This window comes from Mastacembelus armatus, chromosome 2 (assembly GCF_900324485.2).
Source record: "Mastacembelus armatus chromosome 2, fMasArm1.2, whole genome shotgun sequence".
Classification (NCBI taxonomy): Eukaryota; Metazoa; Chordata; class Actinopteri; order Synbranchiformes; family Mastacembelidae; genus Mastacembelus; species Mastacembelus armatus.
The window spans coordinates 2,535,824-2,555,464 of NC_046634.1; the positions used below are offsets into that span (position 1 = coordinate 2,535,824).

The 19,641-nt window shown below is 39.2% G+C and overlaps 1 protein-coding gene across 3 annotated transcripts in view; it reads left to right on the top strand.

The window, feature by feature from the left end:
* cfap221 (cilia and flagella associated protein 221) overlaps nt 1-19,641 on the top strand; it is a 68,694-nt gene that overhangs the window by 29,287 nt on the left and 19,766 nt on the right. The gene's annotated exons all lie outside the window — the stretch shown is intronic.

Here is a 19,641-nt window from a genome sequence, read left to right on the forward strand (position 1 = left end):
TATTTGTTTGGTGAAAAAGTCTTTATAGGGTGATTATATATTTATGTCGATGTTGTGTTTACATCTGCTTTTGCTGCCCCCAAGTAGCTAAAAGATCAGTAAATGCAGGTGTAATTGGATTATCTCATATACGTCTTAGCTCAAAATGGATAGTGGGGCTGGGCTTTTTATGTATTCTGGGTCAGTCCTGAGAAAATACAAAAACAAGCTAGAGCAAAGCAAGCAGACTTATACTGCAAACTAAATTAATTGGCATTTACTTTTCCCCAAGCACCAAAGCGGCATATGACAGAAACATGGAGTGCACCCAGTCATAGCATCGCATTCCAAAGGTTTCCAAATGGCATTTTGATTTGCATGTTTCCTCCTGCCAACAAGAATGAGCAATTAAGGCATGTTGCACTCAAGGAAGACAGGCGGCGCTTGGCAAAAATCACACACTGTGGCTCAACCCTCAGAAAATAAGCAATTAACACCTGCTCTCCTACCCTCTCTCACCCCCTCCTGGCTCCCAATAATTATTTTCAAAGCTCTCACTACCCTATTAAATCCAAAAATATGAGGTTTGCATTTGCATGTGTGTGCTTTTTCTGCCTTGCTTTCTCTGACTCACTTTCGAGCACATAAACACACACAGAAACAGGATAAATTAAAAAAAAAAAATGTTATTGTCATGCATTGACACAGTTTAATAGGCCAACAACTCCTCTTGTATTTTTCATACTCTGAAAAATCCTCCAGCTCACCTAGAGTCTTAAACACACACTGATACACACAAACAGAGTGTTGGACTGGACGGCCTGTTAGCTATTCCTGCTCTTTCCATTACAGACCAGCGACATGGTGCATTTGCTGATGCACTGCACTTAGTTGTACAAAGATACGCGCTTGCTGTTTTGGGAAAAAAAAGTTTAGTGAAGATGCAGAACTAGAGTTGACAGAATGGACTGTATGGAGAGTCTGCACTGTTGCTGCTTTGTGATGGAAATGCCGAATTTGTATTAGATTCAGAAACTTGCTCCGAAACCAAGGTAACCCATCATTCTCTGAATGTAACATACTCCTCAGGACTAATGCTGTTTAAATGTAGCCTGCGTTATCCATTTTTCTCTTCTCTTTTGAAGGACAGACATAATTGCCCCTGACTTTTGAATTTTATAATAAATGCAAAATTTCAGTAGGCTTAGGAGTACTGGTTATAAAGTTTTAAGCTTTGATTTGTCTTCAGTTCTTAGGGAGTCTATGTTGACTTATGGCAAAAACGGTTAGTTTGGAAAATACATCTATTTGCTTTCTGGGCTAGACTCTTATATCTGTTGCTAAATGTGAAGACAGAATCTGAAATGGTTTTACAAAGGGGTTTGTGTACCAGACTCTTTCTGAGCCAGGCATGGTGACTTGCTGAAATCTTGTCATTACATCTCAGGAGGCAGGTGGAGACTCATAAGGCCTTGTTACACCAGCGTTAGAACAGCAAAATCGGTTTATTACAAACAAAACACTGCAACCGGTTGATTTGCTTGCAGGAGCACATCAACTTTGATGAAATTTGACAAAGACTTAGTCTTTTTGTTAGCGACAAAGATCATCTTATAATTCTCAGCCAGAAAGCAAAAAGTGTTTCTCTCTTTTTATTTCTGAAAATGTCAAACCATTTTATTTCTATTTCTTTTATTCTCCTGCTGTAACCTTTTGAAGAACCTCCAGTTCTACGTACTGTATTTTGAGCACTGGCAGCTTCACTCAAATGAAGTGGTTTTTTGAATTACTGGCTTGAAAGTTGGTGTGTTGCAGTTTGTTGAACACCATTTAACATTGCAGACTTGTGGCAGTGGCAGCTATAAAACTTTCAGAGGAATCATGACAACTGTCCTCTATTTGGCCTATCAGCAATCTACCCACTCTATTAGCGTTATTTCTGTTGTGGTTTGAGTAGTTTGTTTGCTGTTGATTTGTTGAAGGATTCCCTTTTCCCCTGTTGCTGGGAGACTAAACAGACAGAGGAAAATGAGAGGAGACAGACAGAAGTGCAACTGTCCCACTCCTTTGTCTCCTCTGTTTGACACTGAACAGCAATGATTTGATGTGGAAACTGATAAAAATCAGTTGATCAACACATACAGTGGATATAGAAACAGAGTGAGCAAGAAAGAGAATAACAGAGCAAGGCCTTCTTATCTCTGCCCAGCTGAAGCTTGGGTAATAGTGCCCAGCCTTTCAGAGGAGACATGATTTATTTAAACCAGTTTACATGAGGGAGCAGCATCACTCTTTTAATTCTTTTTCCTTTCTTTAAAAGTAGGGTTACCTCCCCGAAAAACTGTGCTCAAAATAAAGAGCCCTACTTTTTACGTCGACACCGCTCTGCTGCTGCTTCACTCTGCTCCCCAGAAAATTAGTTCTGTTTCAGCTGTCATGCCAGATTGAATTAAAGTGGCCAAAGAAGGGAAAGACAATGAAAACAAAAGCACATGCAGATGGTTGGAGAATGAATAGAAACAGCACAAAACATGGCATGTGAACATGAAGAGAAAGTAATAGATGCCGATGTGAAAAATGTCTCCTCAAGAAGTTTAAGTAAAAATGTTAGCTGTTGCAGATTTACCTTCTTCTCCAGGTACATGTTATTTCCAACACAGCTAAAAAAAAAAAGTTCTGCAATGATAGTGTCAAGTTTTGGTATCAGTCTGTGCTGCAGGCCAGAGGTTCCAATTTCTCCACTGTCAGCCTCAATTGACCAGGATGCACCGACAGAAGTGCACAGGCTCAGGAAGAGAAAGTGTGTCGGTTTCCCTTTCGGGCCTCACTTATACTTTTACATGTTTTCAGTTGACATTACTTAAGTCCCGCATTGTAATCCCTCGCTCTATACAAATTGCAAAGTAGCCGAATAGGTACGGTTCTTCAAACACAACAAACGACAGAGTAGTGATATAACAGTGATTGAGACTTCCACTCTGACATGCTCAAAAATAGCAAACATACACACACGTAAACACACACAAAAAGCTTTCCAGCTAATTATCCACCTTTTTGTATCAATGCCACTTGGAAGCTAAGCCTGATTGCACCTCTGCATGATAAATGTCCCTGTCTAAAGTGCTCTGCTCTTAACTGTTCCTGCCGCCTTAACGCTGTTCTTCTAGTAACTGGTTTAAACACAGAATTAGGTGTTGCTAGTGGATGAAGTTATTTATCTTCAAACTGCAATGGATTTCCTTACTGAGTGGTTAGTGGCTTCGGCTTAAAGCTGATATTACAATTTTTGTGGACTAGTGAGTTTATCAACTGACTTGGCAGTTCCCATTACCTATGAGGAACATTTCAGCATCTTTAAGCTCATTGTTTTGGTTTTCTGGCTGCTCTTTAAAAAAAAAGTAAGGGCTTTTGGGTGGTTGTAGTAGTCAGAAGTAGTCAGTAGTCATAAACCTTTCAACACTAAGTCTCCATGTCCCACAGGCAATGAATCAAATTGAATTTAAAAAGCAATTATAAAACATCTAGAGGAAAAAACACGTTTCAGTTCAGACTGATTCAAATGCTGGTTGTTATTTATTCTCTATTATTTTTCTCTACCTCTTTGTGCTAACTTTTTAAGCTCAGCCAAGAGTTCAATTTATTTACATTCAATATTTAACACTTGTTTTAGCACGTGTCAGATTTTTCTACAAAATTTGCTTATACTAAAACTGCACGTTCAAGGCAACATTGTGCAGCTAGACTACTTTTGTTAGGTCAGTATCGTACTAAAGCAAGGAGATGTGTTGGGATGCAGGTAGGAAGAAAGTGACATGGATGAAGAATGGTTCCCAGAATCAGGTTTGAGAGTAACCAGATCAGGGATCAGTCAGTATAGAAGAGTGTGTGTGTTAGTAGGTAAAGACGAGTGGATGACATGTTCTAATTTTCTACTTCCCTTCTTTTTTTAAAAGGAGATTGTCTGTTTGTTAATAAAACTGTGTCAACTTCACTGTTGATGGCTGGGTAGTCTTAAGATCTGATGCCATGTCACCCCTACAGTACTTTTGAAGACCTTTTGGAAGTAGTAGCAGTCAACTCTATATATTATATAGTGTGAAGTAGAAAGCCCCCTTAACTTCACTAGTAAAGATCTGGAGCAGATCCTGGCTACTGTGGATTATCTGCATGTTTTGTGAGCTGAGGTTCCGAATGTAGTGGAACAGATGGGAACCCATCAAAAAATGGCTGCATCTCAACTGAAATGAAGACAGACAGGAGGACAATGATGATTGATGATGACTTTGAAATCTACACAGGGAGAATTATACATCCTCCTGATTGGTCAGATGTGGGAGCAAGTGGCAACATTGTCCAGGGCCCCAGCCCAGCTTGTACCAAAGTAAAGACTACAAGCTGTTCTTTGTTAACTGAATGTCCCTGTGTTGTAAAGTGGTGGCAACAGAGTATTGTATGTCAACGTGGATCACAGATCTTTTAAACTAATTGGTTGGTTGGGGCAGTCGTCTAATGGATAGGGAGTTGGGCTTGTAACCTGAAAGTTGCGGGTTTGAGCTGCTCCCCGGGCGCTGCAGCGATGGCTGCCCACTGCTCCAGGTGTGTGTTCGCGGTGTGTGTGTGTTCACTGCTATTTGTGTGCACTTTGGGATGGGTTAAAAGCAGAGCACAAAGTCCGAGTATGGGTCACCATACTTGGCTACACAAGTCACTAACGAACTAAGATTACATAGACTACCTTGGATTTTAGTACTGTGGTTGCAGTATAATAACCCCACAGTTACTCTCCAAAAAGTGTAGTGGAAATTATTTATCCCACAAATTAATAATAATAGTAATAATGATAATGAAAAAAATCACAACATTCAACTTAATGGACAATCTGTCAACTTCTTTCGTGAACAGCTTAAAGAGGATAAGATCTTTTAAGATAAAAGGGGGGTTGGGGTGGGGGGCTAGGCAGGCTCTGAAAGGCTTTTTAATGCTTGCTGAAAAGCAATGTGTAGCAAAGTTGTTTTGAAAAAGAAAAGCCATGTCTGGTACATTTTTTGTACCTTTTATTTTTGTCATGGCTACCTTCAAAGGATAAGTGTGTGTGTGTGTGTGTGTGTGTGTGTGTGTGTGTGTTTTGAAAATAAATCCCCCAAGCAGGGGAGTTGCTGTGTTTAGATGCGCTTTCCCCAAGCTATCCACATCAGCAGGCAGGCCCTGTTAACTGCCAGCCCTTATCTCTCTCTTTCTGTCCTTCCTTCTGTCTCCATCCCCTGTCTTTCCCTCCCTTATCTCCCACTAAGACTTTTCTTTCTCTGCTATTCCCCTTACAACTCTCGTCTCCCTCGCTGCTCTCTTCCGCTCTATTTCAGTTTCCTCACTCGTCAAGCTCCCTCCCGTTCCCGCCCTTCTCACTTTCACCCTCAAGCTTCCCATTTACCCTCCCATTTAACCCCCCCCAACACACACACACACACACACACACACACACACACACTTACATCCCCATTGCCTGTCATTTCTCTCACAGCAGATAATGTTTGATCCAACTCTTCATTGTTCACCCTAAAACTTTTTGACAGCCAACTATCAGTGACAGGGTATGGATCTTACATGTTTTGATAAATATCATGAAAGATCCTCAGTTTTCATCCAAATGACTTTATACTGTATGTAATTAATTACTGGAACGTCGTGCCTTTTTCATCAAAGGGGGCATCGATTTACTTTCTTCAAAAATATCAGACCAAATCAGTGCTTTGTAGACTGAAGACTCATTTGTTGCATTGATTGTTTATAATGTGGTTTTCACATTCCACCAAGATCACAACCCTGCAAAGATCAGTAGGATTTTAGCCTTTAAGCCCTATGGGAGAACAAATCTCTGTGCTAATTGTCTTTGCAGAAATATGACTGCCTTCCCCCATTTAGACATTGTTCTTATGCACCACACACTTACGTCATATAGAGCTTAATAATCTGAACAACAATAACGTTAAATACAGTCATACCAGCTGTTGTAAATGTAACAGCTTCCCTGCTGGAGTACTGATGCCAACTGAGCAGCTCCACTGTGAGCCCATAGCCTTGCAGCAGTATATTTGCCAAAGGACAGAAGGCTTGTACTTCTCTATTTTACAGAGGATTTGAAAAGTGTCAGGCACCTCTGGGTTAGTATTGTCCTATTTTATACTTGCTGATTTTTTTTTTTCTCCCCACAAGGACTGCCTACCCTGAAAAGAAACAAAACACGTGGATAATCTGTATTGAGCTGACTAGCCGCGATGCTCTGGACTGTATCCACCCCCAAACGTATGAGGAAACATCACATTCACCCTCTCGCAAACACCCCCCGGCCCCTGACGTGTAAAGTAAGCAATAAACTGTCAGCAGTATCATAGGCAAATTTTGAGAAAATGGGCCTCTACACAGATAGATAAAGGTTCTCCTACCCCTCCTTTATAGGATGCCCAGAATGAGACTCTATTTGTAGTTATTTTTAATCTCTTTGTGGTTGTTTTCCATCTGTTTGCAGTCATTTTGAGTCTCTTTGTGGTTGTTTTGAATCTCACAGGGAGTTCTGAGTCTCTTTGTGGTCATTTGGTGTCTCTGCGTGATTGCTTTGCCTCTTTTTTTGGGGATTGTTTTGCATCTCTTTGCAGTCATAACTGAGGACTGTGATTTCCAACCAAATATTAGCAGTCACTACATACAGAGGCTCTGGCCTGCTGGCCTGGGCCCAGTAGACCTGTTCATCATTCCATCCATGGGCAGTGTGAACACTGTGGAGTATGAAAGATTGCAGCTGAGAGAAGCAGTAGATACCAGACACATTTTACTATCTTCTGATTTTATATAGGTGAATCCGGAAATGATCAAAATAATCATCAGACTAATCAACATCACCAGCAAGGGCTCGTGTTGGTGAAATTAATATGGGGATTCTGTCAGACCCTAAACCTCTATATCATACACTTGACATTACAAAGCCCTTCAGGCCAGAATGACTACAACAGAACTTAGTTTTAATATTTCCAAAACACACAGGCAGCAAATGAAATTATAGATCAAATGAATTATGGATAGAAGAATCTGATGGGGACAAAGAAGCATGTTGTTATCTGTGTTTGTTTAGCAAAGGCTCAGTCTGATTTTGTAGAGGTGAACTTCAAACAGTAGGAGTCCTACAGGTACATAAAGAGAGAGGGGCATTGCCAGAAACGATTGCTTTACATTTAGCTTTGTGTTTTGTTTAGATCACAGAACTTTTTCACTAAAGATTTTAGTCAGTGTTCCTCATTTTATAAACAAAATCTGCATTTCACTATAACTGTTGTGTGTAATCCAGAGTTAAAAAGCACTATATGTAATTATTTAGTATTTAGCTTATATGAATCAATTCCATTAATTAAAAAGTACATCAAGTGTGTTAAAACTGTGAAATATTAAATTAGTTATTGAATGTGGTCTAAGTAAGAATAGGTAAGTTAAGAAGATCCACCAGACATGCTCACTATTAGTCCAGGATCATTTGCAGACACAAACAAAAGCTCTTCTAATCCCAACACGGTGCCTTGACCTTTGTCATGTGTCATCTGTTTCATCTCCCATTTTGTCTCGCACCATCAGAAATGCAACCAGTATTAAAATATTCATCACTGAAACAAGCAATATCTCATTCAAGAATTCATTAATTCATTGGTTTTGAATATAAAGCAGGGCTTCCTCACTGTTGGTTTTTTTTTTTTTCATTTTTTTCATTTTGGTAATTTATTTCTTTACATTCACCACTGCACATTTTAAATATATTGCTGTTTGTACAGATCAGTACAGTACAACCATTTTTAGCCTGTGCTCTTTTTTTTTCATGCATCCCATTCGATTTTAATTACACCTACTAGGATTTATACTAGACTCTGTCCCTCAGATCGGCCATAACTTCCTTGTTTAGAGCCACGTTTTTAGATGTTGCACTAAAGTCTGGATCGGAAATTACAACACAGTCTATAAGCAACACTCTGTCATGTAGGGGGTAATCTGAATGATTTAACAGCAGAAAATAAGAGCTCTCTCTCTCACACACACAATACAAGGTATGTCCAATCTCATGGGGGTTATCCGCACACACACAGCTCTTAGCTACATGTACACACTGTTAGATTCTCCATTCGATGTTCCAGCACATTCTCCACAGGGGTATCCATATTATGTAAAGCTTACAAAATCAGTGCATGATTGATGAGCGATCTGGCTGTGCAGGAAGTAAAGCGATTGATTGATGTAGCTTGCCAAAGAGGAAACAGCGGGGTGTTGATGAGGTGTGTCAACAACATTGAATTTTGTTGTCATAAAATAGAAAGGATGGTTGTGACTCTCAGTGACCTTTTTTCTTTTTAGTGTTGCACCTCATACGGGTAAGAGAGCCCATCTCTGGGGGAGGACAAGAACACAAGCTCTTACACCTTGTAAAATAATGCTAGCTAGATGCACCATGTTAGCCTCGGCCTGGCTTTACATTCTCCTAGCGTCTTCTCAGAAGACAATCTACTGTAGCAAATTATGCTGATTATTTTTCTATCCTCCAAACTTGCAGAAGAAGGGATGTTCTTTTGTTGAGTTGATTCTCCAAGTCTTCACTTCAGACTCCATCACCCTCCATCAACAAGGCAGCGCAGCTTGTATGTACTGTAGCCTTAGAGGCGAAGCCGAGGGCGAAACATTCTGTGAAGCACTTGGTGCTGCTTGTTAAGTTGATTGCTGTCAGGCTATGTTGACACAGCCTGTAGTTTAATACCCTTTTTATTTTTGCACACTCCAAATACTCATGCTTTTTGGCCTGCATGCACAAGCTACTCCAGTTTCTGTTTTGTTTTTCTATGCTTTTTTTCCCTTTCTATCATTCTTGTTTGCACTCCTGTACTTCCCCCATTATTGTTAGACTGTTGAGAAACCTGTGGTGTACAGGCAGTGACAATGGTTTGTTTTTTAATCCTTAGTACAGTGTTTTTATTTGCTCCTAACAGGTTATTAGAAAACATTTTGTGTTCCCAGAAGAATAATAAAATCCTGCATGTGTAGGCTGGTGTCACTCAGCGCTGTACTCATATTACTTTCTGTATTTAAAATATTTTTGAACTACGTTTCCCAAGTCATTTATCTGCTTGTTGACATAGTGCTCTATTTATTTCTGTTAGTCGTTCCTTTCAGTTAGTTGTGTCAGTTTAATTCAAAATGCCAATATCATTTCTTCAGATGAAAGTGAGACACCACTAGTCAGTTTTCATGAAAACATAAAAACAAACATGATCTTAGAATATCTGTACCCGAGCGTCCTTGTGTATTTATTTCCTCTACCAAGGTCCGCAGCAGCTTAGGGATATGACTTGTCATTTCTGGCACAATTTCACTAAAGCTGTGAATCTAACATCGCTGATCAGTCACACACACACCTGCTTGTTTCAGTCACCTAACACTGACAAAATAAACAGCAACATGGCAGCACAGATCCCCGGGAAATGACATGCAACTAACAAGATTTCACCTCAAAGTCTGCCATCTGGAGTTGCACATCTTGACTTGACAACTGTGAATATTGGCTGAAAGAGTTGCAGAAAGGCTCTGCAGCTTTTCTGTCTTTCATTCATGCACATTTGTGTATTTGCAGTTAACCACGAGTTAGTTTTGATTAGACAATAATGACTTTTTAATTCAATTTTTTTTTTTTTGAGGATTACCACCTGCTGCCACATGCAGGCTATGCACACACACTGGTACACATACTGTATATATGCTAGGCTAATGTGGACCTCACGTTGATATGTTGATTTAGTAACGTTCATAGACGAGCAAGGGCAGAAACAGTGGAAAGAAGCGAAGAAAAGGCTGAATACCCATCTGATTGGGTTCTCAATACTCTCAATGGGATCTCTGCCTCATAAAGATTATCTGTGACACACAGAGCACAGAGGCAAACAGTGCATGTCTGTGGCATTGGAGGGGCGGTTTGAGTGCATGTGAACATTCGCGTGTGTGACAGAGATATAGAGAGACAGTGAGAGAGAGAAAGGCAAAGTGTGTGCATTGAGAAAAATTCCATCCGGAGTGTCTTCGGCTTGCAGAGATGAAGCCTGAATATTTTATTTGACTCGAGCGAGCTCAAAAGGATAGATACAAAAAAAAAAAAAAAAAAAAGGCTCCAGTTTCTAAACGAGATGGTGTGTCTAAAGGTTCTCTACTCAACATGATTGCACACGTCTTATATATGGGTTTTGTGGCGATAGTCCAATTATGTAATCATGTGCCTGGCTTTATAAGAGCACTCTAATCAATATGGAGGGCATTTCATCTCACCTTCTGCAGGAGTAGAACGTCACCAACATTGCTTAGAAAATAGCTGGCTTACACAGATGTCTGTGTGTGTGTGTGTGTGTGTGTGTGTGTGTGTGTGTGTGTGTGTGTGTGTGTGTGAACACCAATCTACAGTACAGTAGCTACAGTACCAGTATGCCCAGTTTTATGTTCTGTTTTGTCAGCCATAGTTCCTGTCTTCCGAGCAGTGCGTCACATTGAGTGTGAGATATAGGTTCAAAAATATCTGCCTTGTTCTGTCTTCCATCACATGATCTTTGATCTGGGAACAGCTCTCAGCCCCCCTACAAACCTGAAAAAGATTAAGTGTAGCTCCATAGTTCTGAGTTCTCAAGGCTCTGAAGTCACATCAAGCCAGTGATCACATTCAGAAAACCATTTTTTTCTAAATTCCTGAAATTTTGACTACTATTGCATGAAGACCTTCCTACACCACAATTATGACCATATGCACAGAATTTAAAAAGCATCTTAGTATGAAGTTAGTAGGCGAGAACCCCAGTGCATTTTGCAAAATGTCACCCTCTGGTCCAGTTACTGCTCCCCTGAACATTGCACCTCAGCCCACTGATAGTGTTCTTGTCTCATGGTTCTCCTTTGGCATCTGGCCTCATTTCTCTCCTGAATCCAGAGAAATTACTCTACGAGATAGCAGCTGACAGGAGACTGGTGTTGCTTCTGCCCCAGGTTTATTGCTTTGCAGTTTGCTATTTCATATGCAAATTCAAAGGTGAGAAGCATAGATTGGCATTCCACCTGACTAGGTACGTTAAATTTCTCCAGCCATTTAGTTGAAAGCATTGCAGAGACAGGACATTGGCATGGCAGAACTGCTGTTATTTTAAGAGTGAAAACATTTTGCCTCACATTGATTATCCATTAAGACACCCATTGGAGGAGCTTCTGTATTGCTCTTCAAGCTCTGTTGTATGGTTCAGATAAAAGCACAACATGTGCACTTAAAATCCTTTCATTCCAACGCAATGGAAAACACAAAATGGGTGAATGGACTGCTGGTTAGGTCAAAGTGGGGCCCTGATAGAATTTTGTTGTTTTGGCTAAGCTGATTTTTAATCAGCCTTTGCAAAATCAGTTCAGATGCCTTGTTTTTAAATACCTATATTTTAAATTAACTTGAGGTGCAGATACCAGTAATAAAAATACCACAACAGATAACTGCAGGTGTGTGTGTGTGTGTGTGTGTGTGTCCGATAGTGACAGCTGGTTGACATGATGACTTTGACTCAGGTTCCCCCTCACAGGATCCAAAAATGCTAACAGAGCTGTCACAGATGTTCAGATGACGGCTGCTCATTTCTCTTAATCACTCCCCTGTAATGACTGCGATGGTCGTAGGATTTCCCCCCGAGCCGCGGCTTTGTGCACGCAGCGAAGCAGGAGCTAAAAACCATGTGAAATGAAGAGTCATGTGATATAAATATAAGTGATATATGATTTACGTGTCTGGGCAGTAAGGGATTTTTAGGCTTTCATTGTCAGTTTCTAGTTTGACAAGCTGTTTGGATTATAGATATACAAAGGCAGAGGGGATTCTCTTATGAAACTTATGAAACTCTAAGAACTAAAGCAATGCTGCTCTTAACTGTGCAGCATAAAACCTCTTGAACAAGGTGGATTTTGGTACAAGTCGCTTGCTAATGTTCAGTTACAGTTTGAATGGCATATTTGCAATATCAGTGTGGGTTTTGAAAAAAAAAGCATGGAAAAACAAAACAAAAACTGGAGTGCCTTGTACTCCTTTGACTCCACTTATATCCCAAATAGGTGTTGTAAAACATTTTACTTTCATTCCACTATAAATGGTGGTTTGATGTGGTTGGACTGGAATAGACTGAAGTAAAATATACATTTTGGCCGAGACAAACTTTCTTGCTGTCTGAATAATACAGTCATCCTAATAATAGCAGCGGATTAGCAGTCAGCAATGATTCTGTCACATTTCTGTTTTGATCTGAAGATTTGCCCTTGGAAATACGAAGATATATCTGTGGAAGACTGACAAGTATTTTGGTCAGATTTCCCCTGAGGTCCCATTTGTTACTTGAGGCACCCAGAGACATGATGCATCTTTAATGAAGTCATCAGTAGTGGGCATTGTGAGATAAAGCCCAAACACTCCCCCTGCCCTCTCTCTGCACTGTTGAGGTGTAAGTATTTCTACATATGGCTTTAAGTCAGACAAACCCAGCCAACAAACAGATTTCCCTTGAGTTTCCATTAATGAAAGCCTCAGATGAGGGCCAAATGTTGATATGTTTGTGCATGTGGCACTTTCCTTCATTTCACTATCCAATTTGCAACTGTAATGAAACTGACATACTCAGGTTTCATTTTTAAACTCCTCAGAATATCAGATTGCTTTATTTAGCACGCAGTGTTTGTTGAACCCTGAGTCACAAATGTAGTATTACACTGCCACTGAAGAGCTATGGGTTAACAACCTTGATTAAACTCAGTTTAATGGGGACTTTTTTTTTTTTTTAGGATGATGTCTTTTACTGTGACTTTCACGTTTACCCTCTATTAACAATTAAAGATTCTTAACCCGGTTCAAACTCATCTGAATCTTTGAAGCAGCAATTTTCTGTGTGTAGCCCTGAGGCTGTTGCTGCCCAACCATCCAGCTTTGATTGTTTTTTTGTTTTTTTTTATTAGGACTGTTTTACCACCAGACAGTGTAGATGATTTACAAGAAGTAGGTCAGGTACCTGTACCTAACCAGAGATCAGTTCAATAACTGGGAAGATTTCTGGTGCTGTCATTAGTCTGAATGCTACTCAAACATCTTGTGCCTCAAGACGTTGAGATTCAGCTATCTGACAAATTTCAGGGTTCGTATTGTAAAATTGCTGTGAAGTGTCCATTAATGCTGGCAGACATAAGCAGCCATTCACACAGCAAACATCACAGACATGCAGCAATTTACTGTAGAGGTATTGATACAGATGAGTGTATTGAAGAGCAGATGTTTTCAGTCGCACAAAATGCTGAAATGCTTGTTTCATTATAATCTGAAACGTGTGTTATGCCATCAGTTTGGCTTTGTGCAGTGAAGCACACACAGCACCTCTGCCTCCCAGCAACTCGATAGCTGTATTGCCACAGTACAAAACACTCCAGAGAAATGCAGCAGCATATTGCAGTCGCACAAATTTATGTCTAAGGATAAACTAATGCATAATTAAAACCGGAGATTGTCTCATGAGCAGGTTTGAATGTGTAATTCCAGAGCGACTTTAGTTTTTTAGCTTCAAAAAGATTATATTAGAAAATCTATGGAATATTTGACTTACAATTTTTGATATTTTATTCATTGTTAGTTGTTAGTTGTTGTTTGGTTTTAAAGCTGATTCAAATACAGTCTACAAAATTGGAATAAACCAATAAGATAGTGAAAGTTTTGTAAATTGGTGATTGTCTCCCCCGTGGTCCTTCAAATACAGGTTACAGCTTGTGTTCGTACAATATTAAAGACTTCTTTCTGTTCAGCTGAGCAGGTCTTATTGCAGCCTGCAGCACAGCCTTTTCCATGTTTCAGCTGATTAATGAATATCTTGCTGAATTCATTGGATGCTGTCACAGTCTCAAGGCTCAATCACAGTTCAGTGTTCCATGACTGTAATGATTTATTCCTTCAAGATATTGACAATAGAGATTTGTCATTTACTTTCTGTTCATCATAAATCGTCTTGAACTTGAAACACACTAATTTAGACTTAAAATAATTTTCATATTACAGTTACTGACATGAATTACCAGACGTGGAGTTACCAGCAATTTCATAGCATTTAAAAAAACTTTCTTTCCCCTCCGCGCTATCGTGCTGCTCCTGCTGCTGGGGAAGTAAAAATCCGATGGTTAAGAGAGGGTGAAAATTGATAATGTCCACTGCTCTTTTTTTTTTTTTTTTTTCCATTATCATGAAAACCGATCATATCACCCTATTATGAATTTGGGCAACTAGCAGAGATTTAACAGTGGCATGCAGCAGTCCTCTCTCACCCTGCTCTCTCTCTCTCTCTTATTCCAATTTTTGCCTTATCAGAAAATATTGATAGGAAAGCTATATCTTTAATTACCATTTGGATTAGATACACAGTATTCACATTCTGACTAAAAAGGAGACTCGGTTCAACTCAGAAAACCGCAAAAGAAATTCAGCATTCCCGTTTCACTTGAATATTTTCGAATGCAGTCAGCTTTGCAGACTCTACTGTATTTCTCAAGATGTGAGGAATGCTGCTGGGGAAGCATAACTACACCTTGAAAGCTCTCTATTATCAAAGTGACTGTGCTACTGCAGCTGAAACTGGCACTGAAATGCACATAACACATAAAGAGATTCCCAAGTGTTTATATTTTCTAGAAGGCGATTCTAGGATGGTTAACCAGACAATGAAATGCTTGAGCTTCCACCTATTTGACACCGTTATATTGATTAAAATTGATGGATCATAATGTTCCATCAAGGCTAAGAAGTCAATTACACTACCTTGGCATATTGTAACTCAATATGCATAAAGCCCACACACACTCTATTAATCTATTACTTTAACTTTAGCCATCACTAAATGTCTAATCCTAAGCCTTATCCTAACCCTCACCTAAATCTAATTTTAGCCTTAAGCCATGTCGGATCCCTTAAACATCCTTTTGAAGCTGAGAGGACCGGTCAAATGGTGGATGATGTGGCCGTATGCTACCTGTGAGGAAGACTGTAACCTGAAAAATTACATCTCTACATTTTCAGAAAAAAAAGAGTTTATCTTTTTTTTTTTTTGGTTTAAACAAATAATTCTACCAAAGAGACAAGTGCTACGACTGCTCATGAATGAAATATGAGAAAGTAAAGGACAGTACTGCACTTTTTGTGATATAAAAAGGAAATTCATTATTTATGGCATTTAAATATTCATTGTTGATGGTGGAAATAGTAGTGAGAACCTTCTGTCAAATATTTTAGAAAATATTAGGTCTGAGCTTAGGTCCCTACACACACACACACACACACACACACATATATATATATATATATATATATATATATGGTTATGTAATTTATGCAAAGTATTTCGGCAAATTAAATAAAAACCCACACTGATATTGCAAATATGCCATTCAAACTGTAACTGAACATTAGCAAGCAACTTCTACCAAAATCCGCCTTGTTCAATGCCACATGTTTTTATAGTAGCATCTTGCACACATTACTCTCTGGCAGCCTGCGTATACTTTATTCGGTTGAGTTCATTTGTGCTTCCCACTTCTGAAACCAAACCCACCCACCCACACTAACAGAGAGTCTCTTCTTGTTGAGGCTTGCATGCAGTCATGCATGAACACACTTACACTATGAATGTATTCACACAAATGCACTGATTCCCAACAGCAGGTTTTCTCACAAGATGTGTCCATTCTTCTCACAAGCAAAGCTGTCAGTTTACAGGCATGAGCAACTTCATGAGTTACATCTACACACACACACACACACACAATGACATCTCAGTTGTCTACTGCATAAGTGCTTTTCCCTGTGTATGCACTGTGTTAGCGTGCCATCCTGCTTTTGCCTCGCGTAGGTGGTGGCAGCTTCATCCAGTTTTGGCGGCAGTGGAGCTTTGCACTGTAAGATGCACCCTTTGACTCCACTTATTTGTCTCGCTTCTTCCCTGTTCATGTAGCTCGCTTCAAACTAGGTCAACAAACTCAGGGTAAAGCAATGACATGCTCATGCATCTGTCAGTGGATATTAGCTGTATCATTGTTATTAAGCAGGCAGACTGCCTGAGGATGATTGCAAGTGATTCTATTGTATATGGAGAGCTTAATTTGTCAGCTTGCCCATCAGAACATTGAATTAGAGGTCTTTTGCATATAAGCTCTGAACTTGGCAATGATGACATCACTTAAGTGAACTCAGATCATGTAAATAATTTTGCTCCAGATTTATACAATGCTTAACTGAACACTTTAATAGTTTATGCACGGTCACATATATGAGGTGTTTCTTTTACTGAGTAACAGCAAATTAATTATATAAAATAGAACAGCATACCCTATATCAGTAATTATTTCATTGTTGCTCTTCCTATACTTTCTTCCTTTATTTTGTCATAGTCAGTGTCACTGAGTTTTTATGCAGTTTAGCCAATGTGAGGCTGAAGGTTAGAGGGCATTGTATGTTGTACAGTCCTATTAGACCAATTTGTGATTTCTGGTAATAGAGTATATAGCTGTTTGATGTGTAGTGCACTGCTTCACTGCTGAGATGGCAGGGTTAACCTGAATGAGTTTAAATTTAATGCAGGGATGTTTTTGTTAATCACATCTGACAGAAATACTTGCTTGAATGTGTTAGTTGCTCAGTTATCAGAAATTAGTTTTGACACAAGCTTAGGGAAAAATCACACTTGTGCTAACTGCACTGCATAGTTGTCCAGTTTTTGTGTAGCAAACCTCAAATGATGGCATTTCTTATGCAATAGTGTTGTTTTATATCCATGAGTCTATAACTATTCCAGATCTTTAACTCGACATATACCAGAGGCTCATGGCAACGCACAATGAGCCTTATGCGAGAAGAGAGTTTTAAGAGAATTTGAGGCATTCACTGATTTTCTTGTATGAACAATATTCACAAGTGGTCTCATCGTATGAGTCATGAACAGATAGCTTCCCTCTCCTCAGTGGAGGGACATAACCAGAATTATAGTAGCTCCATTTGAATGGAGGTATACTTTGATGCAGATTTAATTAAACATTATATAACTTAATTAATATTCTGCTCACCATATCTTCATCATCAGGACCTGCCAATATGCTGTATGTAATGGTAATTTAGATTTTATTATTATTATTATCTAATTTTACATATTTCTTCAGAGCAGGTCCTACATTTTAGTAGTTAAATAGGATGGAGCACTTTGTTTCCCTCTGTTTCTGTACTATTAACATTTTGTAATTGTTTTGTATCATCTGATATGATCACTCGCTCTTATTGTACAATATTTTTTGCTTGTATGACATTTTGCGAATGGAGCCTTGCCACAAAAGATCACATGCCACATGGAGGAGTAACGTTCTCTCTTGCACAAAAAGACTTCACAGCAGTACTTGACCAAAACGTTATTTTTTTAATATAATCCATGTTAACACGCACTAGAAAAAAGATACCTATTTTCACTCTATATCCTGTTTTCATAAAATATTTCCCTTCAGAGTGCTGATCCAAGATCAGAGTGCCTTTTTGTTTATGCAGCCCTGCCCTCCAGGGACCTCGCAGACAGTCAAAACAAAATTGGTTTGTGGGGTAAAATGACAGTAATACATGTGTTTGTGACACCTGGGTGCGAATGGGCCAATGCTCTTCAGAAAAAAAAAACTTTAATGGAGGTGATGAGGTCTCTGGGAAAGGCTGTTCATTATGCTGGCCAGTGCTGATCCTGGGTTAGTACTCTAATTCCAAAGAAGCTTTATAAATACAGGTCACAGTCAGTTGAAACACATAGGTGATTTTTTAATTAAGACGTAGAAAATAGTGATTTTTGTTTTAGTGGACTATCTCAATGGACTAAGACACTTATAAAGTGTAGTAGAAATATCAGAGGTGAGGAGAGTTTACTGCAGTGTGGGCCAAGCTCTGTTCAATTCAGTCAGTTCATAGATAGGTAGACAAATAGATGTCAAAATGTATTGACTTTTGAAATTTCACCTCGCATGGGCAAATGTATTAAATCGGGAAAATAACAGCCCACAGGTTAACAGCCCTTCTGCTGTTTTTCTAGCATCACTTGAGGCAATTTGTAAGTACAAACCTCAGGACAGGACACAAATGTGTGTGGAGTCCTTATGAATATGTAAGACCCCTAAATATAAACTCATTTAAACTGCTTGAACCGACTGAACTGGAACCAGATCGACTCAGGCCTCGCTACTGGCCTAACATACATTCCATATATAACTGTATGAAAATAGAAACATTAATTAGATACATCTTACATAAAAGCTTTTCTCTGAACATACAAATACTCGGGGAAGGTATGATTGTGTCGGGGGAGAAAGGGCTAAAAGGGGGCTGATTGTTCTACAAAGCCAAACAACTGCAAAAAACACCATAGAACAGTAAAACCAAAACATCTCAAATGTCATCTGTACTGTCCGTCCCTGTATGTGACTTTTTTTTTTTGTTTTTTTTTTTTTTTTTTAATTTCTTTGCCCATATGCCTCAGTTTATGGCATCACTTTTACATGTTTGAGGAGGGGATGTGGGCCACTACCAAGAGTCATCAGCAACCTTCCTGGATCATCTATTTTTGAACATTGTTCTTTGTGTACAGTGTGTTGGATGTATAGAGTATCACAATATGACGCGACTGCATGGACAGCCTGGCTCTGAGCATAAGAACAACATCTTGCTGTTCTGCAGTGGACTATATTCTTTCTGTTTGTGTTACATGTAGACATCTAACTCTATAGTGTAAATTGGTATTCAGATATGTCTCGAATAACGCCCAGGGGAGTAGCCAGTACAAATACATTAAAAAAGGCTTATTGCTAAAAAAGACTGGGTAAAACAACACATTAAGGAGGGGTGGAAATTACCTGCAGTCTACTACATCAACTCATACTGTAAATTCAGAGAAATGCACATTTCCACAGCACCAATTCATTAGTGCAACAACAGAGGCAGGCCACACTCATCCCTCTGCTGCTCTGTTTCTTTTCTTTAATGTAAGGGTATAAAATTAAGGCTGCTTGATGTTTAATGCGAACATTTTGGAGGAAATGTTGAGTTTCATTCATGCTAGCCTAACATCATTCAGGGAAAAAGAGGAATGTCTGATGCTGCACCTGTTGTACTGCTGGAATTAGTGGTGAGAAATGTGCAAGAGGCTGAATTTACAAAGACAAAAGGGAGGAACACAGAGGAAGTTTTGAGATTGCATTAACAGCGGAAATTAGAAACAAGAATCTGTCTTTAATATAAACCTGTACGTTATACATTAGGGCCTCCCACCTTTATATGACTGAATGTACAATAAATATATTTCCCTTAATGTCAAACTTTTCCTTTACATGTTGGTGATCCCCAGGCCCTGTTAAAAAAAAAAAGTTTTAAATTCTTTAAAAGTGTGTGAAACTATTACAGCTGTTAGGAGAAAATCAAGATTGCTCTAATTTTCGTACTCATCACCTGTAACACAGGTGCATGATATGGTGTGCAAGAATATAACCCAGCATTCATTAAAACATCCACGTCTGCCTGGCATCACGAAGCATCTTGAA